Genomic DNA, 25,299 nt, shown 5'->3' with positions numbered 1-25,299 from the left:
ATGGTGAACAGCAAAACCTCTGCAAAACTTCTTCAATATTTCTAAATTATTCCCACAAAACCCTGGAGATCTGATCAGGTTGATGTTTGTTTATCGGTTTATGGATTTTATCATCCTGCACTTTGAACCCTCAGACCAGCTGGAAATCCCCATGAGGTCAAAGGTCAGATACAGAACTCAGAACCAAACGAGATTGGTCCCAGAAGATCTGGGCCCAGAATCTGAGAGAAGAGAAGATGGCTGAGGGTCAACATGAGGGTGATTTATTTGCACCAGAACCAAAGAGACGGACATGTTCTGATCGGCTTTGTCAGAAGGACCGGTCCGGTTCCCGGAGGTTTTGTGCTGGAGATCCAAATCAGGAGACAAAATGTTTTCAGAAAAAATCATAAATAAAAAGTTGTGAGATTCTGATTTAAATCCAAACCAGGCTGGTTGCCATGGTCAGTCGGTCAGGCAGACGTTCGTGAACAGAGCGAGTCTGATTGGTCAGTGGGAACCAATCAGGTGCGAGCGTGCGCTTTATACGCGGTGACGTCATCAGTCCGTCTTGTTTTCGCACAAAGCTTCAGTCGGAACCCGCAGTTGGTGTCCGAGTGACGGTCTGAGTGGAACAGAGGGGTTCTGCTGGTTCGGGTTCGGTTCTGCTGGTTCGGGTTCGGTTCGGCCTACTTGGTGCCGGTCCAGGCCCGGTCCGAGTGCGGGGAGGGGGCGCACAGCTCGGAGTCGGAGTCGGACTCCCCCTGGGCGATGTAGGGCCGGCCGGCGGCCGGCTGCGGCTGGCCCGGCCGGCGGGACGGGTAGAACCCGCTGTTCAGAAAGTCCAGGTTCTCCCGGGACTGGGAGATGGAGAACCCGCTGAAGGAGCGCTCCAGCTCCTCGTGGTCCACGGACGGGATGGACACCGAGGTTCGCTGTCGGGTTTCGCCTCGTCCCCGTTCCGGTCCGGTCCGGCCCGCTCCCCGGCGCTGTGCCGGCCGGCTCGGTTCCCGCCGTGTCTCTCTCCGGCTGGAGGCGGCGGCAGGCGGACCAGCGAAGCGTCGCCCACGGGGCTCGGGGTGTTGCCATGGCTACGCTGTGGAGGGGAGGGGCCTGCTGGTGGAGCTGGGAGCTGATTGGCTGCCAGGAGGTGGAGGGCGTGCAGGTGGGGGCGGCGTGGTTCCTGTGTCCCGTGGAGCTGCTGGAGCGAACCATCCGGGTCACAGAGCGGGTCCTGTCCACGTGGTCGCCTGGCAACACCCTGCAGACACCAACAAACAGGAAGTGGAGATTCTGATCCGAAGCCCAGAATCCCAGGATCCTGGAGTCCCAGGATCCTGGAATCCCAGGATCCTGGAATCCCAGGATCCACAACCCAGTTTTCACTTCCACATGAACAAAAACGTTTAGACGATATTAATATGAGACGCTGCCTCAAAACCATCTGCTAAACTCCAGACCCCACTGGGGTCAGGAGCTGCTGCCGCTCCAGCCAGCGAGGCGCGGGGTCACCTGGACGGGGTCGCCTGGACGGGGTCACCTGGACGGGGTCACCTGGACGGGGTCACCTGGACTCTAACCCTCAGATTTAAAGATTCTTTCTAAAAAAATAAATCTTAAATATTCCTCCCCAACTAAAAAACTAACAACTATTAACATGCATAACGAGGTCAGAGGGGAAAAACAAAACCACCGTAAAATAGAAAAATAATCAAACGTGGTTTTATATCTCATTCAGTTTTTGGTTGAAAAACGATTTGTCAATGTTTTTCAGAGATTTACAAAATAATAAAAACTAATTTTAAAATGTTTTTCATCTGGAAGAGATTTTCTAAAACACCATGTATGAATGTAAAATGTGTCAGTTTTCTATTTAGAAAGTCAACAACACATTGAGTCAGTTGTAGTTCCCATGCCAGGCCACCAGACGGCGCTGTGATTAGCATGTTATTGAACACGCTAATCTTTTGACCCTTTCATTACATTGTAAACCGTCACCATCCCTGGGGAATCAATGCAGAAATTGTGTTAAGTTGTTAAACGCAGCACAAAATATTTATTTTTTGTCTTTTTCTTCCGATATGTACATTTAAAAAACTACGTCATAAAAGCATTCACCACTTGAATCTTTTCACTTTACAACCACAAACTTTAGTAGATTGAATTCTTGGGAGGTCAGTGAAAAGAAATGATGAAGTATTTAAAATAAGTTACAAATATAAATCTAAAAAGTGCGGCATGCAAAGTCCAAACCATTTGTTACCAGCTTTGCATGGCTTTGCAGACTGAAATAAGTAATTGTTTTTATTAGTGAAACAGCTGCTGTCAGACTGAATGAACAGTAACTGGTACTGTTTTACTACAGAATGTAAAAATCATCTACATCTGGACTTTCGCTAGGCCATTCCAACATGAAAATGCTTGATTGGAAACCATCAATTGTGGCTCTGGCTTGTTGGGAGTGGTCGTTATTTTGGAAGTTGTTAGTCTGTAGCTGCTTTTCATTCAGAATTTTCCTGTTTTTGTCTTAATTTATCTTTCCATTAACTTTATTTTCCCGCAGCATGACACTGCCACCGCAGCATTGTACAGGACGAATGAGGCGATGTGTGTGCCTCCATGCACTGGCTAAATGTTTCAGTCCCCAGACTTAGGAAAGCATCATGACTCACTGCAGGATCTTGGAGAGGGACTGGTTCTTCTCCTGCAGGTCCACTGGACTGTGGTACGGCGGCGCCGGGTCCGGTTCCTTCGACCCAAAGTAGGCGTCCGTCTCTGCCTGAGGGATTCCCATTCGCTGAATGTAGATGTTCACCAGAAAGTCCAGCTTCCTCTCCATGGACAGGACCTGCAGGACATCAGAGTTTAGTCCAGTTCCAGACCTGCATCAGGACAGAGATGCAGGTCTTACTGGTGGTTACCAGTCTTACTGGTTAAAGACCAGTAACCACCAGTGGCGCTTAACCACCGTTTAAAATCCAGAAAACCAGGAAATGCTGCCAGAGCGGAGGACACCTGCTTCTCCACCTTCCCCAGACGTCCCATCATGCTCGGGTCTTCAGGTATCTCCTCTCCACCTGATTTGGGACGGTCCTTGTCTGCAATGGGGGTTTCTTCCCACGATCTGATCCACCCTGCCAGAACCAGACAGAACCCGGTCACAGCTGATTCAGAGTCGGAGCGGCGAGGCACTGAGGCCCGGAGCCTTACCGGGCCTGGAGGTCTTGATGCGGGCCAGCATGTCCAGGTGTCCGGCCGAGTACTGCTCGATCACGTCCATGACGTCGTAGGGACGGAGGCTCTCCTTGAACTTCCTCTTGGACACCATGAAGCGCATGATGCTGCCGGAGACAAGCAAGCGTCACCACAGCTGGACTCGGCCCGGGTTCTGCCGGTTCTGGTCTGGAGCACAGGCCCACAACAGAGCCGGTTGTCTGGACCGGTCATTGGCCAGGAACTGAACTGGATCTGGTCCAGTGCAGTGGTTCTGTTCTTTCAGAGCAGAACCTTGGTGCACAGCATCAATGGTCTGTGAATCCTTTTGCTCAAATGTTTAATTCAATTCACCAAAAACACCAGCTCTATCAAACACACAAACTTATGAATAATATTCACTCGTCTGGATTGTGATAAATCTAAAAGTCCAGAACTTTGACTTTTGAAACTCAGAAATGATCAAATTTTTCCAGAAAATGTTTGAAATAACGGCTTTTGGCCACACAGTTCATTTCTTGGAAAGTTTCAACTTGTCAAACTCAGAAACGAGTTTTTTTTTCTAGAAAATTCTGCAAAAAGTAACTCCTCTACAATGTCCTGAACTTGAATTGAACATGAAGTCGAACCCGGACAGAACCAGAGAAACGAACAGAACCGGGAAACAGAACCGACGCCGGTTGGAGCAGATCTGCAGCTGAGCGGAGAGCAACAATAAAATAATAAAGTCATGATAAAATAATAAAACAGGGCTGCAGGTGACAGAACAGTGAAATAATGACGCTGACTGACGTGACTGCTCTTACCCAACAGCGGATGATGACCTTTGACCCTGGCGTGAGCATAAATAAAACATAATTAAACAAAAATGATGTGAATAAAATCATGAATTAGTGCATAAAACAGCAAATGAGGAGTGAGAAGCGATGGACGTCGGGGGCGCAGCAGACAGCGTCTGATGGACAGACTCCTACCAGATGGCCCTGATGGTGACCTTTAACCCCGGTGTCAGGTCCTGAGGGACAAACTCGCAGTGGCAGCTCTTGTTGTCATCCACCATGTCTTCACCTGGCAGGCTGGCATCTGAAACAAAAGCAGAGGTCAGAGGTCACCACTGACCAGACGCTGCAGCTTCCTGAGAGACTTGATCATGTGACAGGAAGTCCAGAGGAATAAAGCAGCTTCCTTCCTGTGAGGGTGAGTGTGAGCGCTGACCTGGGGAACTCTTGTGTCTGAACTCTTCATCCTGCATCTCTATCAGCACTACAGGAGGAAGAGGAGAGGAAACAGCTTCATCAGAGGAAGAGGAAACAGCTTCATCAGAGGAAGAGGAAACAGCTTCATCAGAGGAAGAGGAGAGGAAACAGCTTCATCAGAGGAAGAGGAGAGGAAACAGCTTCATCAGAGGAAGAGGAAAACAGCTTCATCAGAGGAAGAGGAGAGGAAACAGCTTCATCAGAGGAAGAGGAGAGGAAACAGCTTCATCAGAGGAAGAGGAAACAGCTTCATCAGAGGAAGAGGAGAGAAACAGCTTCATCAGAGGAAGAGGAAACAGCTTCATCAGAGGAAGAGAGAGGAGGAAACAGCTTCATCAGAGGAAGAGGAAACAGCTTCATCAGAGGAAGAGAAACAGCTTCATCAGAGGAAGAGGAAACAGCTTCATCAGAGGAAGAGGAAACAGCTTCATCAGAGGAAGAGGAAACAGCTTCATCAGAGGAAGAGGGAGAGAAACAGCTTCATCAGAGGAAGAGGAGAGAAACAGCTTCATCAGAGGAAGAGGAGAGAAACAGCTTCATCAGAGGAAGAGGAGAGAAACAGCTTCATCAGAGGAAGAGGAAACAGCTTCATCAGAGGAAGAGGAGAGAAAACAGCTTCATCAGAGGAAGAGGAGAGAAACAGCTTCATCAGAGGAAGAGGAGAGAAACAGCTTCATCAGAGGAAGAGGAGAGGAAACAGCTTCATCAGAGGAAGAGGAGAGAAACAGCTTCATCAGAGGAAGAGGAAACAGCTTCATCAGAGGAAGAGGAAACAGCTTCATCAGAGGAAGAGGAAACAGCTTCATCAGAGGAAGAGGAAACAGCTTCATCAGAGGAAGAGGAGAGGAAACAGCTTCATCAGAGGAAGAGGAAACAGCTTCATCAGAGGAAGAGGAAACAGCTTCATCAGAGGAAGAGGAAACAGCTTCATCAGAGGAAGAGGAGAGAAACAGCTTCATCAGAGGAAGAGGAGAGGAAACAGCTTCATCAGAGGAAGAGGAGAGGAAACAGCTTCATCAGAGGAAGAGGAGAGGAAACAGCTTCATCAGAGGAAGAGGAGAGAAACAGCTTCATCAGAGGAAGAGGAAACAGCTTCATCAGAGGAAGAGGAAACAGCTTCATCAGAGGAAGAGGAAACAGCTTCATCAGAGGAAGAGGAGAGGAAACAGCTTCATCAGAGGAAGAGGAAACAGCTTCATCAGAGGAAGAGGAAACAGCTTCATCAGAGGAAGAGGAAACAGCTTCATCAGAGGAAGAGGAGAGGAAACAGCTTCATCAGAGGAAGAGGAAACAGCTTCATCAGAGGAAGAGGAAACAGCTTCATCAGAGGAAGAGGAAACAGCTTCATCAGAGGAAGAGGAGAGGAAACAGCTTCATCAGAGGAAGAGGAGAGGAAACAGCTTCATCAGAGGAAGAGGAAACAGCTTCATCAGAGGAAGAGGAAACAGCTTCATCAGAGGAAGAGGAGAGGAAACAGCTTCATCAGAGGAAGAGGAAACAGCTTCATCAGAGGAAGAGGAGAGGAAAACAGCTTCATCAGAGGAAGAGGAGAGGAAACAGCTTCATCAGAGGAAGAGGAAACAGCTTCATCAGAGGAAGAGGAGAGGAAACAGCTTCATCAGAGGAAGAGGAAACAGCTTCATCAGAGGAAGAGGAGAGGAAACAGCTTCATCAGAGGAAGAGGAGAGGAAACAGCTTCATCAGAGGAAGAGGAAACAGCTTCATCAGAGGAAGAGGAGAGGAAACAGCTTCATCAGAGGATCAACAGATTTGCGTTTCTGACAACCAATCAGAAACAGCAAAAGTTCAGGGTCGGGTCAGATTGGTACCGATTGTGTCTGATTGGGCCGGGATTCTGCACAGTGTTTGTAAGTTGTCAATATCTTACCTAGCAGGAACATTTCATGATCAAAAAGCTGAACACCTTAACTCCTCTGAGGAAATATTTTGATTTATTTTGCCTGTCATAGAGAAAAATGTGGGTGTTCATTTTTTATGGTATATCACTATTTGAGGTCAACCTGCCTCACCTTCAGAGTTCTGGCGGGACGCCGCTCCTCGGATCCTGAAGGCCTGCCGGGTCCGGCTGCGTTCCCCAAAGCTCCAGCTTTCGGAACCTTACTGGGACTGTCATCCAGACTGGGCTCCATACTGGGAGACCGGCGCAGCGCCTGGACGCCGCCCTGGGAGCTGGGGCCCACCGCCACGCCGCCCGGAGGAACCACTGCAGACAGCAGAGCAGACCTGCATGACCTCTGACAGAAAACACACTGAAAAGTGCGGCATGACACTCAGATCATTCAAAACATAAAGGCAGTGGGCCTTAGCAACTGCTCTGTTACTGTACAGTTTTCATGGATCTGTACTTGAAGGACCAGAATTATATAAAATCCACTTTTTCATCTTTCCATGATGTTTCAATGTTTTTCCCTTATCAATATCCAGGGCCGTGCAGAGAGCTTTAGGAGCGGGGGCTCAAACGTAAAACAGCACATTGAACAAGATGCAAAAACTCATATCAATCAAGAATCTAATGATTAGTCTGATAATTCTGCATCACTGTCACCATGTGGGGGCAATGCAAAGCAGGTCTAGTCCAAGTTTCCCTGATTTAATGTTTCTATTTCTGCTGCTGATCTGAGACTGTAGCTGTTAAACAGACCAGAGGAGAGAAGGTCAAAGGTTATGAAGTTATGAGATAATATCTGACTGTTTAACCTCTAGAACAACTCGGCTGCAGACTGAGTAGGTGCAGGTCAGGGACATGAAGGGGCCCCCAGACATTCTAGTTCTGGTTCTGGTTCTAGTTCTAGTTCTGGTTCTGGTTCTAGTTCTGGTTCTGATTCTAGTTTTGGTTCTGGTTCTGATTCTAGTTCTGGTTCTGATTCTGATAATAGTTCTGGTTCTGGTTCTAGTTCTGGTTCAGGTTCTGATAATAGTTCTGGTTCTGGTTCTAGTTCTGGTTCTGGTTCTAGTTCTGGTTCTGGTTCTGATTCTAGTTCTGGTTCTAGTTCTGATTCTAGTTCTGGTTCTAGTTCTGGTTCTGGTTCTAGTTCTGATTCTAGTTCTGGTTCTCTGGTTCTGGTTCTAGTTCTGATTCTAGATCTGGTTCTAGTTCTGGTTCTGGTTCTAGTTCTGATTCTAGTTCTGGTTCTAGTTCTGGTTCTGGTTCTAGTTCTGATTCTAGTTCTGGTTCTAGTTCTGGTTCTGATTCTAGTTTTGGTTCTGGTTCTAGTTCTGGTTCTGGTTCTAGTTCTGGTTCTAGTTCTAGTTCTGATTCTAGTTCTGGTTCTAGTTCTGATTCTGATTCTAGTTCTGGTTCTAGTTCTGGTTCTGGTTCTAGTTCTGATTCTAGTTCTGGTTCTAGTTCTGGTTCTGGTTCTAGTTCTGGTTCTGGTTCTAGTTCTGATTCTAGTTCTGGTTCTAGTTCTGGTTCTGATTCTAGTTTTGGTTCTGGTTCTAGTTCTGGTTCTAGTTCTGATTCTAGTTCTGGTTCTGGTTCTGGTTCTAGTTCTGGTTCTGGTTCTGATTCTAGTTCTGGTTCTAGTTCTGGTTCTGGTTCTAGTTCTGATTCTAGTTCTGGTTCTAGTTCTGGTTCTGATTCTAGTTCTGGTTCTGGTTCTGATTCTAGTTCTGGTTCTGATTCTAGTTCTGGTTCTGGTTCTGATTCTAGTTCTGGTTCTGATTCTAGTTCTGGTTCTAGTTCTAGTTCTGGTTCTGGTTCTGATTCTAGTTCTGGTTCTGGTTCTGATTCTAGTTCTGGTTCTGATTCTAGTTCTGGTTCTGGTTCTGATTCTAGTTCTGGTTCTGATTCTAGTTCTGGTTCTGATTGTAGTTCTGGTTCTGGTTCTGATTCTAGTTCTGGTTCTGGTTCTGATTCTAGTTCTGGTTCTGGTTCTAGTTCTGGTTCAGGTTCTGATTCTAGTTCTGGTTCAGGTTCTGATTCTAGTTCTGGTTCTGATTCTAGTTCTGGTTCTGATTCTAGTTCTGGTTCTAGTTCTGATTCTAGTTCTGGTTCTAGTTCTGGTTCTGATTCTAGTTCTGGTTCTAGTTCTGGTTCTGGTTCTAGTTCTGGTTCTAGTTCTGGTTCTAGTTCTGATTCTGATTCTAGTTCTGGTTCTAGTTCTGGTTCTGGTTCTAGTTCTGATTCTAGTTATGGTTCTAGTTCTGGTTCTGATTCTAGTTTTGGTTCTGGTTCTAGTTCTGGTTCTGGTTCTAGTTCTGATTCTAGTTCTGGTTCTGGTTCTGATTCTAGTTCTGGTTCTGATTCTAGTTCTGGTTCTAGTTCTGGTTCTGGTTCTAGTTCTGGTTCTGATTCTAGTTTTGGTTCTGATTCTAGTTCTGGTTCTGGTTCTGATTCTAGTTCTGGTTCTTCTGGTTCTGATTCTAGTTCTGGTTCTGATTCTAGTTCTGGTTCTGATTCTAGTTCTGGTTCTGGTTCTAGTTCTGGTTCAGGTTCTGATTCTAGTTCTGGTTCTGGTTCTAGTTCTGATCCTAGTTCTGGTTCTAGTTCTGGTTCTGGTTCTAGTTCTAGTTCTGGTTCTGGTTCTTGTTCTGGTTCTGAATCTAGTTTTGGTTCTGATTCTAGTTCTGGTTCTAGTTCTGGTTCTGATTCTAGTTCTGGTTCTGATTCTAGTTCTGGTTCTGGTTCTGATTCTGATTCTAGTTCTGATTCTAGTTCTGGTTCTAGTTCTGGTTCTAGTTCTGGCTCTGGTTCTGGTTCTGGTTCTGATTCTAGTTCTGGTTCTAGTTCTGGTTCTGGTTCTGATTCTAGTTCTGATTCTAGTTCTGGTTCATTTTCTGGTTCTAGTTCTGGTTCTGGTTCTAGTTCTGGTTCTGGTTCTAGTTCTAGTTCTGGTTCTTTCTGGTTCTAGTTCTGGTTCTGGTTCTAGTTCTGGTTCTGGTTCTAGTTCTGGTTCTGGTTCTGGTTCTGGTTCTGATTCTCATTCTAGTTCTGATTCTAGTTCTGATTCTAGTTCTGGTTCTAGTTCTGGCTCTGGTTCTGGTTCTGATTCTAGTTCTGGTTCTAGTTCTGGTTCTGGTTCTAGTTCTGGTTCTGGTTCTGGTTCTAGTTCTGGTTCTGGTTCTAGTTCTAGTTCTGGTTCATTTTCTGGTTCTAGTTCTGGTTCTAGTTCTGGTTCTGGTTCTAGTTCTGGTTCTGGTTCTAGTTCTGGTTCTGGTTCTGGTTCTAGTTCTGGTTCTGGTTCTGGTTCTAGTTCTAGTTCTGGTTCATTTTCTGGTTCTAGTTCTGGTTCTGGTTCTAGTTCTGGTTCTGGTTCTAGTTCTGGTTCTGGTTCTGGTTCTAGTTCTGGTTCTAGTTCTAGTTCTGGTTCTGGTTCTAGTTCTAGTTCTGGTTCATTTTCTGGTTCTAGTTCTGGTTCTGGTTCTAGTTCTAGTTCTGGTTCATTTTCTGGTTCTAGTTCTGGTTCTGGTTCTAGTTCTGGTTCTGGTTCTGGTTCTGGTTCTGGTTCTAGTTCTAGTTCTGGTTCATTTTCTGGTTCTAGTTCTGGTTCTGGTTCTAGTTCTGGTTCTGGTTCTAGTTCTGGTTCTGGTTCTAGTTCTGGTTCTAGTTCTGGTTCTGGTTCTGATTCTGATTCTAGTTCTGGTTCTGGTTCTGATTCTAGTTCTGGTTCTAGTTCTGGTTCTGGTTCTGATTCTAGTTCTGATTCTGGTTCTGATTCTAGTTCTGGTTCTAGTTCTGGTTCTGGTTCTGATTCTAGTTCTGGTTCTAGTTCTGGTTCTGATTCTAGTTCTGATTCTGGTTCTGGTTCTGGTTCTAGTTCTGGTTCTGGTTCTGGTTCTAGTTCTGGTTCTGGTTCATTTTCTGGTTCTAGTTCTGGTTCTGGTTCTAGTTCTGGTTCTGGTTCTGGTTCTAGTTCTGGTTCTGGTTCTGGTTCTGGTTCTAGTTCTAGTTCTGGTTCATTTTCTGGTTCTAGTTCTGGTTCTAGTTCTGGTTCTCGTTCTGGTTCTAGTTCTGATTCTGGTTCTAGTTCTAGTTTTGGTTCTGGTTCTGGTTCTAGTTCTGGTTCTGATTCTAGTTTTGGTTCTGGTTCTAGTTCTGGTTCTAGTTCTGATTCTGATTCTAGTTCTGGTTCTAGTTCTGGTTCTGGTTCTAGTTCTGATTCTAGTTCTGGTTCTAGTTTTGGTTCTGGTTCTGGTTCTGGTTCTGGTTCTAGTTCTGGTTCTGGTTCTAGTTCTGGTTCTGGTTCTAGTTCTGGTTCTGGTTCTAGTTCTGGTTCTAGTTCTGGTTCTAGTTTTGGTTCTGGTTCTGGTTCTAGTTCTGGTTCTGATTCTAGTTTTGGTTCTGGTTCTAGTTCTGGTTCTAGTTCTGATTCTGATTCTAGTTCTGGTTCTAGTTCTGGTTCTAGTTCTGATTCTAGTTCTGGTTCTAGTTCTGGTTCTGATTCTAGTTTGGTTCTGGTTCTAGTTCTGGTTCTGGTTCTAGTTCTGATTCTAGTTCTGGTTCTGGTTCTGATTCTAGTTCTGATTCTGGTTCTGATTCTAGTTCTGGTTCTAGTTCTGGTTCTGGTTCTAGTTCTGGTTCTGATTCTAGTTTTGGTTCTGATTCTAGTTCTGGTTCTGGTTCTGATTCTAGTTCTGGTTCTGGTTCTGGTTCTGGTTCTAGTTCTGGTTCTGATTCTAGTTTTGGTTCTGGTTCTAGTTTCTGGTTTTCTAGTCTGGCTCTAGTTCTGATTCTGATTCTAGTTCTGGTTCTAGTTCTGGTTCTGGTTCTAGTTCTGATTCTAGTTCTGGTTCTAGTTCTGGTTCTGATTCTAGTTTTGGTTCTGGTTCTAGTTCTGGTTCTGGTTCTAGTTCAGATTCTAGTTCTGGTTCTGGTTCTGATTCTAGTTCTGGTTCTGGTTCTGGTTCTGATTCTAGTTCTGGTTCTGATTCTAGTTCTGGTTCTGGTTCTGATTCTAGTTCTGGTTCTGGTTCTAGTTCTGGTTCAGGTTCTGATTCTAGTTCTGGTTCTGGTTCTAGTTCTGATCCTAGTTCTGGTTCTGGTTCTAGTTCTGGTTCTGGTTCTAGTTCTGGTTCTGGTTCTAGTTCTGGTTCTGAATCTAGTTTTGGTTCTGATTCTAGTTCTGGTTCTGGTTCTAGTTCTGGTTCTGATTCTAGTTCTGGTTCTGATTCTAGTTCTGGTTCTGGTTCTGATTCTGATTCTAGTTCTGATTCTAGTTCTGATTCTAGTTCTGGTTCTAGTTCTGGTTCTAGTTCTGGTTCTAGTTCTGGCTCTGGTTCTGATTCTAGTTCTGGTTCTAGTTCTGGTTCTGGTTCTGATTCTAGTTCTGATTCTAGTTCTGGTTCATTTTCTGGTTCTAGTTCTGGTTCTGGTTCTAGTTCTGGTTCTGGTTCTAGTTCTGGTTCTGGTTCTGGTTCTAGTTCTAGTTCTGGTTCATTTTCTGGTTCTAGTTCTGGTTCTGGTTCTAGTTCTGGTTATAGTTCTGATTCTGATTCTAGTTCTGATTCTAGTTCTGGTTCTAGTTCTGGTTCTAGTTCTGGCTCTGGTTCTGGTTCTGATTCTAGTTCTGGTTCTAGTTCTGGTTCTAGTTCTGGTTCTGGTTCTAGTTCTGGTTCTGGTTCTGGTTCTAGTTCTGGTTCTGGTTCTAGTTCTGGTTCATTTTCTGGTTCTAGTTCTGGTTCTGGTTCTAGTTCTGGTTCTGGTTCTAGTTCTGGTTCTGGTTCTAGTTCTGGTTCTGGTTCTAGTTCTGGTTCTAGTTCTGGTTCTAGTTTTGGTTCTGGTTCTGGTTCTAGTTCTGGTTCTGATTCTAGTTTTGGTTCTGGTTCTAGTTCTGGTTCTGGTTCTAGTTCTGGTTCTAGTTCTGATTCTGATTCTAGTTCTGGTTCTAGTTCTGGTTCTGGTTCTAGTTCTGATTCTAGTTCTGGTTCTAGTTCTGGTTCTGATTCTAGTTTTGGTTCTGGTTCTAGTTCTGGTTCTGGTTCTAGTTCTGATTCTAGTTCTGGTTCTGATTCTAGTTCTGGTTCTGGTTCTGGTTCTGATTCTAGTTCTGGTTCTAGTTCTGGTTCTGGTTCTAGTTCTGGTTCTGATTCTAGTTTTGGTTCTGATTCTAGTTCTGGTTCTGGTTCTGATTCTAGTTCTGGTTCTGGTTCTGGTTCTGATTCTAGTTCTGGTTCTGATTCTAGTTCTGGTTCTGATTCTAGTTCTGGTTCTGGTTCTGATTCTAGTTCTGGTTCTGGTTCTAGTTTTGGTTCAGGTTCTGATTCTAGTTCTGGTTCTGGTTCTAGTTCTGATCCTAGTTCTGGTTCTGGTTCTAGTTCTGGTTCTAGTTCTAGTTCTGGTTCTGGTTCTGGTTCTTGTTCTGGTTCTGAATCTAGTTTTGGTTCTGATTCTAGTTCTGGTTCTGGTTCTAGTTCTGGTTCTGATTCTAGTTCTGGTTCTGATTCTAGTTCTGGTTCTGGTTCTGATTCTGATTCTAGTTCTGATTCTTGTTCTGGTTCTAGTTCTGGTTCTAGTTCTGGCTCTGGTTCTGATTCTAGTTCTGGTTCTAGTTCTGGTTCTGGTTCTGATTCTAGTTCTGATTCTAGTTCTGGTTCATTTTCTGGTTCTAGTTCTGGTTCTGGTTCTAGTTCTGGTTCTGGTTCTAGTTCTAGTTCTAGTTCTGGTTCATTTTCTGGTTCTAGTTCTGGTTCTGGTTCTAGTTCTGGTTCTGGTTCTAGTTCTGGTTCTGGTTCTGATTCTGATTCTAGTTCTGATTCTAGTTCTGATTCTAGTTCTGGTTCTAGTTCTGGCTCTGGTTCTGGTTCTGATTCTAGTTCTGGTTCTAGTTCTGGTTCTAGTTCTGGTTCTGGTTCTAGTTCTGGTTCTGGTTCTGGTTCTAGTTCTGGTTCTGGTTCTAGTTCTAGTTCTGGTTCATTTTCTGGTTCTAGTTCTGGTTCTGGTTCTAGTTCTGGTTCTAGTTCTGGTTCTGGTTCTAGTTCTGGTTCTGGTTCTAGTTCTGGTTCTGGTTCTAGTTCTAGTTCTGGTTCATTTTCTGGTTCTAGTTCTGGTTCTGGTTCTAGTTCTGGTTCTAGTTCTGGTTCTAGTTCTGGTTCTGGTTCTGGTTCTAGTTCTGGTTCTGGTTCTAGTTCTAGTTCTGGTTCTGGTTCTAGTTCTAGTTCTGGTTCATTTTCTGGTTCTAGTTCTGGTTCTAGTTCTGGTTCTGGTTCTGGTTCTAGTTCTAGTTCTGGTTCATTTTCTGGTTCTAGTTCTGGTTCTGGTTCTAGTTCTGGTTCTGGTTCTGGTTCTAGTTCTGGTTCTGGTTCTGGTTCTAGTTCTAGTTCTGGTTCATTTTCTGGTTCTAGTTCTGGTTCTGGTTCTAGTTCTGGTTCTGGTTCTGGTTCTAGTTCTGGTTCTGGTTCTAGTTCTGGTTCTGGTTCTGATTCTAGTTCTGGTTCTAGTTCTGGTTCTGATTCTATTTCTGATTCTGGTTCTGGTTCTGATTCTAGTTCTGGTTCTAGTTCTGGTTCTGGTTCTGATTCTAGTTCTGGTTCTAGTTCTGGTTCTGATTCTAGTTCTGATTCTGGTTCTGGTTCTGGTTCTAGTTCTGGTTCTGGTTCTAGTTCTGGTTCTGGTTCTAGTTCTGGTTCATTTTCTGGTTCTAGTTCTGGTTCTGGTTCTAGTTCTGGTTCTGGTTCTGGTTCTAGTTCTGGTTCTGGTTCTAGTTCTAGTTCTGGTTCATTTTCTGGTTCTAGTTCTGGTTCTGGTTCTAGTTCTGGTTCTGGTTCTAGTTCTGATTCTGGTTCTGGTTCTAGTTCTAGTTCTGGTTCATTTTCTGGTTCTAGTTCTGGTTCTGGTTCTAGTTCTGGTTCTGGTTCTAGTTCTAGTTCTGGTTCATTTTCTGGTTCTATTTCTGGTTCTGGTTCTAGTTCTGGTTCTGGTTCTAGTTCTAGTTCTGGTTCTGGTTCTAGTTCTGGTTCTGGTTCTGATTCTGATTCTAGTTCTGGTTCTGGTTCTGATTCTAGTTCTGGTTCTGGTTCTGGTTCTAGTTCTGGTTCTGGTTCTGGTTCTAGTTCTGGTTCTAGTTCTGGTTCTAGTTTTGGTTCTGGTTCTGGTTCTGGTTCTAGTTCTGGTTCTGGTTCTAGTTCTAGTTCTGGTTCTGGTTCTGGTTCTAGTTCTGGTTCTAGTTCTGGTTCTAGTTCTGGTTCTGGTTCTGGTTCTGGTTCTAGTTCTGGTTCTGGTTCTAGTTCTGGTTCTGGTTCTGGTTCTAGTTCTGGTTCTGGTTCTGGTATTCACCGTGCTGAGGAGAACTCTTCCCTTTGGTTCCGGAGCTCCGTGGAGACGAGAAGACTCTCTCTTTCAAACTGACCTTCTGACTGCAGAGACAGAAAGAATCCAGTCAGACCTGACAAACATGGCTGACAAACATGGCCGACAAACATGGCGGACAAACATGGCCGACAAACATGGCTGACAAACATGGCCGACAGACATGGCTGACAAACATGGCCGACAAACATGGCCGACAAACATGGCCAACCATGTTTGTCGGCCATGTTTGTTGCTTCATGGCGACTGTGATGCAACAACCATGATGTCCATGATGCGGTTGTCATGGTAACTGCACTGTCAGCAGCAGGGGGCGCCGCTGCAGCACTGACCTCTACAGATCCACAGACTTCACCTATTTGGCATCAATAAAGTATTTTTGAATAAAATCGACCCAAAACTAAAGGAACCAGAACCTGGAGACCCGGTTCAGATGAGACAGCAGGTATCTGAGCAGTTCTGGTGGAGCTGACCCGGTCTGGACAGGATGACCAGAACCAGAACCGGAACCAGCTTCACATATCTGGTTCTGAACCATTTGGACTGACCTCGGTGATGGCTCCGGCTGGACGTCCTTCCTGCAGACAGACAGAGCTATCAGTCAGTTAAATGAGGCAAAACATTATGACCACTTCTTGTTTCTGTTTGGTGCGGCAGAATTCTGGTTCTGTTCTGAACGCCTGGTTGGTTTAAAATCCACTTTTTTGGCCTTAAATATTTCATTTTCATTTAATTCATTAAATAATATGTGAAATTTCAACAGACACAGAAAGGTTGTTTATTTCTGTGTTGTGGATTTTTGTGCTGTTCTCAGGACCGGGTCATGGGTCATGGGTCGCTCGTTCTTCGTAAGCTTTGGATTCCTTTAGTGGAGTTTTAGAAAAGGACGCCTGATACGGTATCAGAACGTCCAACTTTACTGTCTCCTGAATGTCTGAACATTTTACTGAAATATTGTTTTAACTGCATCAACCTTCAATAATAAGTTCCTGCTAGTTTTGTATTCTGGGAACAAAAAGGCTTGGAGGGCCACAGATGTTGGCCCTCCACTGTGGACCCCCTGCAGTGGGTGGAGCTGATCTGATGGATGAACAACCAACCTAAACGAAAGTCCAGACTTGTTCTTGAGGTTCCTCAGCAGGTCCAGCTGGTTCAGAGGAGGAATCAGCCTGCAGACAAGCAGACGGGGTGAGGCGACTGCAGGCGGCTGCAGACGGCTGCAGGCGGAGCCTCACCTGTACATGGGGACAGACACCGTCCTCTCGTAGTAGTCCCAGGTGGAGGTCAGGTCGGTCCGGCTCAGGTTGGTCGCGTAGACGCGCCAGGCAGCCTGCAGACACTCTGAATGAGAAACTTCAAACTAAAACACCTTCTGGAAGCTCTAGATCTATAAAAGATAGCATAAAGCAGCCAAAGCTTGTGAGTCACACCTTCACTCATCCGGCCAATCACAGACAAGCTGTGATGTCAGCGTTTACCTGAATGAGTCAGCTGGGGGGCCTTTTCTCAAAGTGTTTCTGTCGGTGCTGCTCCTGAACCTTCAGAGCAAATCCAGAGCCAAGAATTCCCTGGAGAGACAGACAGGTGAGTCCAGGTGAGTCCAGATGAGCCGGGTGAGTCCGGGTGAGTCCAGGTGAGTCCAGATGAGTCCAGGTGAGTCCAGGTGAGTCCAGGTGAGCTGAGTGAGTCTGGGTGAGTCCAGGTGAGTCCGGGTGAGTCCAGGTGAGTCCGGGTGAGTCCATGTGAGTCCAGGTGAGTCCAGGTGATCTCAGGGAAACCATAAAATGACTCACTGCTGGCAGAGCGAAGAAGGAAACTCCAATCAGGGTAAAGGTTGCAGCCAGCAGGCGTCCATTCCAGGTGACGGGGAACTTGTCTCCGTAGCCGATGGTCGTCAAGGTGATCTGAGGAGACATCAGGAGACGGGTCAGACTGTCCTGTTGCCTGGAGATGACAGCATCATCAGATGACGTCAGAGGACACCTGCTGGGATCTCTGCACTACGCCTGAACTCACCTGTGATGTGCCTTTCTATAGCTATGCTGTTGCCATGCTAACCCTTATCTATCAAAGTAGAGCTTGGTTCTAATGTTCTCTGATGCTCTCCACAAACATGAAGCTGACCAGAACCAGGACCAGAACCAGTCTCTGGCTGTGTGTGGTGTAATCTCACCAGTCCCCACCAGAGGGCGTCAGCGTACGTCTCAAACTGTTCGTTGTCTTCTTTCTCTGCCAGGTAGACCAGGAAGCTCGCCAGGATGAGACACAGGAAGCCGATGTACCAGGCAGTGATGAGTTCCTGTGGAGAAAGCAGACATACATCCAACCGTTCATCCAACCATTCATCCATCCATCCTACTGGGTAAGGAAGGTTTCAAAAATTTGCAGCAGTCATCAGAAATCAAAGAGTCTCTGAAACTGACTGGGTGAAACTTCTGCAGAACTGATCGATAGTTCTGATCAATAAGAGGAGGATCAGTGTCATCACACACACACACACACACACACACACCCACACACACACACCCACACACACACTCACACACACCCACACACACACTCACACTCACACACACTCACACACACACACACACACACACACACACTCACACACACTCACACTCACACACACCCACACACACACACTCACACACACTCACACACAGACACACACACACACACACACTCACACACACACACACACACACACACACACACACACAGTAAAGTCTTTCCTCCTCAGATCTGTTTCTTCTCTGTTTCCAAAGGGTCAGGTGACCTTAAGATGCCCCGCCCACCTCCAACCAGAAAGGAGGTGGTTGGACGTTTCTGACCAATCGGATCAGTTTTCATCACCAGAACAATCAGGTCTCATCAGAACTGCTGGCTTGTTTTGGGTTTGGTTCAGAGTGAACTCACCAGTCGTTATCTGTTCTCAAGGGCAATGTGACCCCTGACCCCTGACCTTGCTGTGCGCGTAGACCACCGATCCCAGCAGCTTCCAGGTTCCTCCACGTCGATCCATCCGGATCATCCGCAGAATCTGCAGGAAGCGCAGCGACCTGATGGCAGACGTGGCGAAGACGTTTCCTTGAGTCCCAGCAGCCAGAACGGAGATGGAGGCGATGAGCACCATGATGTCTGCAGAAAGGTCAAAGGTGAACCACAGAAGATTCTCTGCACTGAGGGTGCAGAGAATCTTCTGCACCCTTCAAACTTACAGAAACTTTCGCAGCAGGTTAATTTGCAATCGATTAATTGCATAGAAACATTCATATTCATTTAACCACAATGTAAAATGCAAATAAACTAACAGTTTAATCTGTTTTAAAATAAGAAAGGAAACATTTTATTGATTAAAATGTAATAACTTAGTATTGCTCTCATGTTTTCTTGGTCATTTGTAATTAACCAATCAATAATTGAACAGCAGAAGATGTTTAACGGGATCTAAACTGAAGCTGAATCTGCCACATGAGTTTTGGGTTGAAAACATTTACAAAGTTTTTATTTGTGAATGTTTATCATTTTTGTTCAGTTTCGGTTTAACTGCTGCTCTGCAACACTGTTTTTTCAGCAAAAATTTTTGAGTCTTTGTACTCCATTTATCAATTAAGCAATGACTAAATTAGTTGACAAATAATTCAATAATCAATTAATCGGGATTAATTGATAAGTTCAATTAATCACACAGAACTAGGTCAGACCTCACTGTGATGCTGGTCCATCGATAATCTTTAACCGGTTCTGAACAACCTGGTGTCTCTTTCTGTGATTTATGTTTCCTCTGGTTGAGCGATGAAGATGAAGATGAAGAAAACAGCAGATGGAGACTCACCGATGACGCAGAACGGTTTTCTGGCGAACTTCAGCCGTCCTCTCCATCCTCGGTAGCGGCAGCAGCATCCTGCAGCCCAGATCCTGACCATGTACTCCACCCCAAACACCACGATGGTCACCACTTCCTGCACGGTTCATATCGCTCATTCAGCCGAGCAACATGGCAGGAGCAACATGGCAGGAGCAACATGGCTGAGCAACATGGCTGAGCAACATGGCAAGAGCAACATGGCAGGAGCAACATGGCTGAGCAACATGGCTGAGCAACATGGCTAAGCAACATGGCAGGAGCAACATGGCTGAGCAACATGGCGGAGCAACATGGCTGAGCAACATGGCAGGAGCAACATGGCTGAGCAACATGGCAAGAGCAACATGGCGGAGCAACATGGCTGAGCAACATGGCAGGAGCAACATGGCTGAGCAACATGGCGGAGCAACATGGCTGAGCAACATGGCAAGAGCAACATGGCGGAGCAACATGGCTGAGCAACATGGCTGAGCAACATGGCTGAGCAACATGGCAGGAGCAACATGGCTAAGCAACATGGCAGGAGCAACATGGCTAAGCAACATGGCTAAGCAACATGGCAGGAGCAACATGGCTAAGCAACATGGCAGGAGCAACATGGCTAAGCAACATGGCAGGAGCAACATGGCTGAGCAACATGGCTGAGCAACATGGCAGGAGCAACATGGCTAAGCAACATGGCAGGAGCAACATGGCTAAGCAACATGGCAGGAGCAACATGGCTGAGCAACATGGCAAGAGCAACATGGCGGAGCAACATGGCTGAGCAACATGGCGGAGCAACATGGCAGGAGCAACATGGCTAAGCAACATGGCAGGAGCAACATGGCTAAGCAACATGGCAGGAGCAACATGGCTGAGCAACATGGCAGGAGCAACATGGCTAAGCAACATGGCAGGAGCAACATGGCTGAGCAACATGGCAGGAGCAACATGGCAAGAGCAACATGGCGGAGCAACATGGCTGAGCAACATGGCAGGAGCAACATGGCTAAGCAACATGGCTGAGCAACATGGCAGGAGCAACATGGCAAGAGCAACATGGCGGAGCAACATGGCTGAGCAACATGGCGGAGCAACATGGCAGGAGCAACATGGCTGAGCAACATGGCAGGAGCAACATGGCTAAGCAACATGGCAGGAGCAACATGGCGGAGCAACATGGCAGGAGCAACATGGCTAAGCAACATGGCAGGAGCAACATGGCTGAGCAACATGGCAGGAGCAACATGGCAAGAGCAACATGGCGGAGCAACATGGCTGAGCAACATGGCAGGAGCAACATGGCTAAGCAACATGGCTGAGCAACATGGCAGGAGCAACATGGCAAGAGCAACATGGCGGAGCAACATGGCTGAGCAACATGGCGGAGCAACATGGCAGGAGCAACATGGCTGAGCAACATGGCAGGAGCAACATGGCTAAGCAACATGGCAGGAGCAACATGGCGGAGCAACATGGCGACATGGGAGCAACATGGCAGCAACATGGCGACATGGGAGCAACATGGCAGGATCAACATGCCAGGAGGGAACGACTCAAAAATTATAGCATGATGGGAAATAACGTGGCTGCGGCGAGTTAATGCACTTTATGAAGAAAAGTTTGAACAACAGACCGGATTCTGTATGAACATCTCCATTCATTTTATTCTTTTGATCTTTTATCTTTCTGTTCAGAAGCCTCACAGGTTCCTGTTTTATTTTGTGTAAATATGTAATAATTTGAGAGAAACACAATTTTACAATATTTGATACAAGTGACACTGAATAGTGTCTGTTTTAGTTCAGCAAATAAAAACGGCTGCTTCTCAATTCATCTTTAGCCAATTGACGAGGTTAACCATCTTTAACTCGTTAATCAATAACTTGCCTTTCTAGATCTGGAATCTCTGTAGAACCTGAGAGCAGCTGAACAGTACAGGCTCCGCTAGAGCTGCTGAAGAGCGTGCTGCTAGCTGGATGTTAGCTAGCTACTATCTGGATGTTAGCTGGATGTTAGTTAGCTACTAGCTGGATGTTAGCTAGTAGCTAGCTGCTACCTGGGTGTTTGCTGGATGTTAGCTTAATCTTAATAAACTGCCTTGTTATGCCAAACTAGCTAAAGTGGCTACATAGCTTTGATAGACTTACCTGTTTGTGGTAGCAGATATCTACCTTTACCAAACTGAGATCCAGCCTTTAAATCCACACAATAAAATCTGAATGTTTTTCCATTAAATTGCTGGTGCTTTGAGCTTTAAATTGGAGTTATGACACTCAGATATTCAGCTAGCTGCTCTCAGCCATCCAGGATGGGAAAACCAGAAAAGCAACTTAACAAGTTGTAATTTAAATGATACATAACTTGGAATAAATATTTATTTATTGCAGAGCCTCTTCAAGAAATCAATATTTATGATAAATTTTATTAAGTAGAGTCACTCATTAAAACATGTTTTTATTTATAGTCTTAATTTTTGTGAAGGTGTAGCAGAGATTAAATCAGTGACTCTGAACCAAAGACCTAAACATTTGAATTTTAACGTTTGTTGTACATTACCACTTACATTTTTGGCTTAAACACATTAAAATCTTTTTAAACCACGTTACATTTCACTGTAACTTTTCGAACCCCCTCAAAATTACACCTAAGAAATGTCCTTGTTTATCATCCCCCAATAATGAGATGAGATTTCCAGAACCAGGCATGTTGCTGTTCTGGTGCTTACCAGGATGTAGAGGGCGTCCTCTGAACTCTTCTCATACTCTTTGATGGTGGAGAACACGGACAGAACCAGGCAGGAGAACACCAGCAGGAACCTGGACACAGAACGCCAACAAACCCATCACAGCTGAGATCAGCCGGTCAGAACTCCAGCTGGGATCGCTGAGCCGCCATAAAACCTCTTCAATAATCAAAACGCACTAAAACTAAATAATTAATTCATGACGCAGCAGCATTAGCTGACAGCTGTGTGTTTGTGTACTTACACGTAGGCGTGGTAGATGAAGGCCCATCCGCGCGGTCTCTCCAGAACGTTGTAGAGAAAGTTCTGTAGCCGCCTGTAGAGGGCGTTTCTTTTCGGAGGCCTCTTTCCTCCAGAGACGCTGCTGCGCTGACGCCGAGGACCTTCGTCCCCACCTGGAGGCCACAAACAGCGGCCATGTTCCCCTTTATTATGTTCAAAAGGTAACCGACAGAAACTGACTGACCACCACGATGTCCAGCAGCTAGACTTTCAGCTGAACTAACAGCAGGCACTGGGGCTGATTGACGCGAGTGGACAGGAGTTTGGTCTCCTGAACTCATCGAGACTCTGAATGAGGAATTTCCCAATCCTGCAAGTTCTCATCTGCAGGATTGGGAAAGCCTCCATAACCCTTCAGTGTCCGAACCTGGACAGCAGGTGCACTGAGTTCAGATGTAGCAATGATTTGACTCACTGTGTGACTGACTGAGTCATGTTGAGTATGTCTGTAGCAGGAGGTCAGGAGGTCAGGAGGTCAGCCTTCAGATTTAGAAACATTTGGTTACCATGACAGCTGAGTGGATGAGCCAAAACAGAAACTGAAGTTATGTCTACATAATCTAGATCTGGTGATAGACCCGGAGCACAGCTTCAGTCCATCCATCTGGAAACTGGAGATCAGGCTGACCTCTGACCTCCAGAACCACATGGAGCCGGTTCCACAGTGGGCCTTCATGCAGAACCAGAACCAAAGAAACTGATTCCTGCAGCGTCTGGCAAACCAGAACCTGCTGCTGGAGTTCTGACCAGAACCAGGAAGATGGAGGCACCGCCTGGTTCTACACCACCTGGTTCTACACCATCAGGTTCTACACCACCTGGTTCTACACCACCTGGTTCTACACCACCTGGTACTACACCACCCGGTTCTACACCACCTGGTACTACACCACCCGGTTCTACACCACCTGGTACTACACACACCCGGTTCTACACCACCTGGTTCTACACCACCTGGTACTACACCACCTGGTTCTACACCACCAGGTTCTACACCGCCTGGTTCTACACCGCCTGGTACTACACCACTTGGTTCTATACCACCTGGTACTACACCACCAGGTTCTACACCATCAGGTTCTACACCACCCGGTTCTACACCATCAGGTTCTACACCACCTGGTTCTACACCACCTGGTACTACACCACCTGGTTCTACACCATCAGGTTCTACACCACCTGGTACTACACCACCTGGTACTACACCACCTGGTACTACACCACTTGGTTCTATACCACCTGGTTCTACACCACCAGGTTCTACACCGCCTGGTACTACACCACTTGATTCTATACCACCTGGTACTACACCACCAGGTTCTACACCATCAGGTTCTACACCACCCGGTTCTACACCACCTGGTACTACACCACCCGGTTCTACACCACCTGGTTCTACACCACCTGGTACTACACCACCCGGTTCTACACCACCTGGTACTACACCACCCGGTTCTACACCACCTGGTACTACACCACCTGGTTCTACACCATCAGGTTCTACACCACCTGGTTCTACACCACCTGGTACTACACCACCTGGTTCTACACCACCTGGTTCTACACCATCAGGTTCTACACCATCAGGTTCTACACCACCTGGTACTACACCACCTGGTTCTACACCACCTGGTACTACACCACCTGGTTCTACACCACCAGGTTCTACACCGCCTGGTTCTACACCACCTGGTACTACACCACTTGGTTCTATACCACCTGGTACTACACCACCAGGTTCTACACCATCAGGTTCTACACCACCCGGTTCTACACCACCTGGTTCTACACCACCTGGTACTACACCACCCGGTTCTACACCACCAGGTTCTACACCAACCGGTTCTACACCACCTGGTTCTACACCACCTGGTTCTACACCATTTGGTTCTACACCACCCGGTTCTACACCACCAGGTTCTACACCATCAGGTTCTACACCACCCGGTTCTACACCGCCTGGTTCTACACCACCTGGTACTACACCACCCGGTTCTACACCGCCTGGTTCTACACCACCTGGTACTACACCACCCGGTTCTACACCACCAGGTTCTACACCAACCGGTTCTACACCACCCGGTTCTACACCACCTGGTTCTACACCACCAGGTTCTACACCAAACATAGAAAAGCAGCTTTCAGCTTCTATGCATTACAGATCTGGAACACACTTCCAGAAAACTGTAAAACAGCTGAAACAGGGATCTCCTTTTAGGGTAAACCAGCTGGTTAGAATTGATCAATGATAATTGGAATATTGATCATTACGATGGATCATAACTTTGTTACGTCTCTTTATTTTGCCACATTGATGTAATGTTTTGTTTTATTAATTGTTTTGACTTTGGCTAATCATTTTGTTGTGTTTATATGAAGCACTTTCAAATGTTTTCTATAAATAAAATTGAGTAGATCCATAAAGAATCTGATCCGGTTCTGACCCACCAGAACTTGAGTCTGATGTTCTTCATTTTTTCCCATGATGCATCTCTTCAGCCTCTCGAGTAAACATCTCTAACCGAAACGGTCCGGTGACATCTGGATCAGAACCACCTTACATGTCCTGCTTATTCCCAAACCGATCCCGCGCACGCGGTCGTTCTGCGTGCGCGTGCGCGCGCACTGGCTCACCTGCGATGAGCAGAGCTCCGTCCCTGCTGGACTCCGTCCCTCCGGACTCCAGGCCCACGAAGCCCACCTTCAGCTTCTTCTGCTCGGCCTGCGCTCCGGGGAACACCCCGCCATTGCGGGACTTCTGCACCATGGCGGGACCGCGCACCGGGCTGCGGAACTACAGCTTGGCCGCGCGCGGAGCTGCGAGGCGGGGGGCGGGCTGCGGGAGCATCACTGCTGGAAGATGGAGGAGAAAAACCCGCAGACGGAGAGAAGCGCCGCAGACTGGCTGCTCAGCGGATCTTCATCCTCTGCCTCACCTCTGCGCCGTGAAGCGACGGGATGACGTCACAAATCCAGAGCGATTCAGAGGGACTGTTATTGATTATAGATGTTTGATCAGCCTGAGCAGGACTGAACCATCTGAAGGCGGTTACCATGGGAGCCGCAGTGGAAGAGGATGGGCTGCTCTCTGATTGGCTGCTTCATGTTGTTTATTTATGGGTAACTCTGCTGAATCAAATCCAGAGACCGAGCAGGTCCAGGTGGGATCCGGTCATCATCCAGACCAGCCGAACTGGTCCGGTTCTTGAACCGGTCCGGTCCGGTTCTGAATCAATAGGTTGATTACAGATTAACTGGTGAACAACAGAACATAACAAGAAAACAAGGAGAGCTTTAAGAATAAAATATTTGATTAACTCCTGCAACTCAACATCCCAAAAGATGAACTGATCGTAAAATAAATAATCAGTTCATTTGATCTTTAGAGATGATCGAAGATGTAAAGCTGCTCAAACATCACAGTTTTCATGTGAGAGTATCACACACATCAGCTGGAGTGTGATAAAAAAAAACTTTGGCCTGCAGGGAATAACTAAAATTATTTGATTTATTATGTTCTAAAGCTGGAGTGTTGAGAACTGACTGCTTTAATTCAGATTAATAAAATATTAAGGAAGCCTGGCAGCTACTTTGGTCATTTTAACTTTTACACACTGAATGAAAAACTAAAAGTGTCATTTTTTAAATAAATGAAGGTAAATGAACAGGTAAAATAGATGCCAACAACAATGAGAGAAAATTT

The 25,299-nt window shown here is 46.1% G+C and overlaps 1 pseudogene; it reads right to left on the bottom strand.

Moving 5' to 3' along the window:
* Positions 1 to 561: 561 nt before the first annotated feature.
* Positions 562 to 24,633, bottom strand: LOC129356285 (potassium voltage-gated channel subfamily KQT member 2-like; annotated as a pseudogene).
* Positions 24,634 to 25,299: the final 666 nt, after the last annotated feature.

The sequence above is a fragment of the Poeciliopsis prolifica genome, unplaced genomic scaffold, assembly GCF_027474105.1.
Source record: "Poeciliopsis prolifica strain line A6 unplaced genomic scaffold, Auburn_PproV2 SCAFFOLD163, whole genome shotgun sequence".
Taxonomy (NCBI): domain Eukaryota; kingdom Metazoa; phylum Chordata; class Actinopteri; order Cyprinodontiformes; family Poeciliidae; genus Poeciliopsis; species Poeciliopsis prolifica.
The sequence above is the reverse complement of the archived record's forward strand: the minus strand, read 5'-3'. Positions and strand labels throughout refer to the sequence as shown.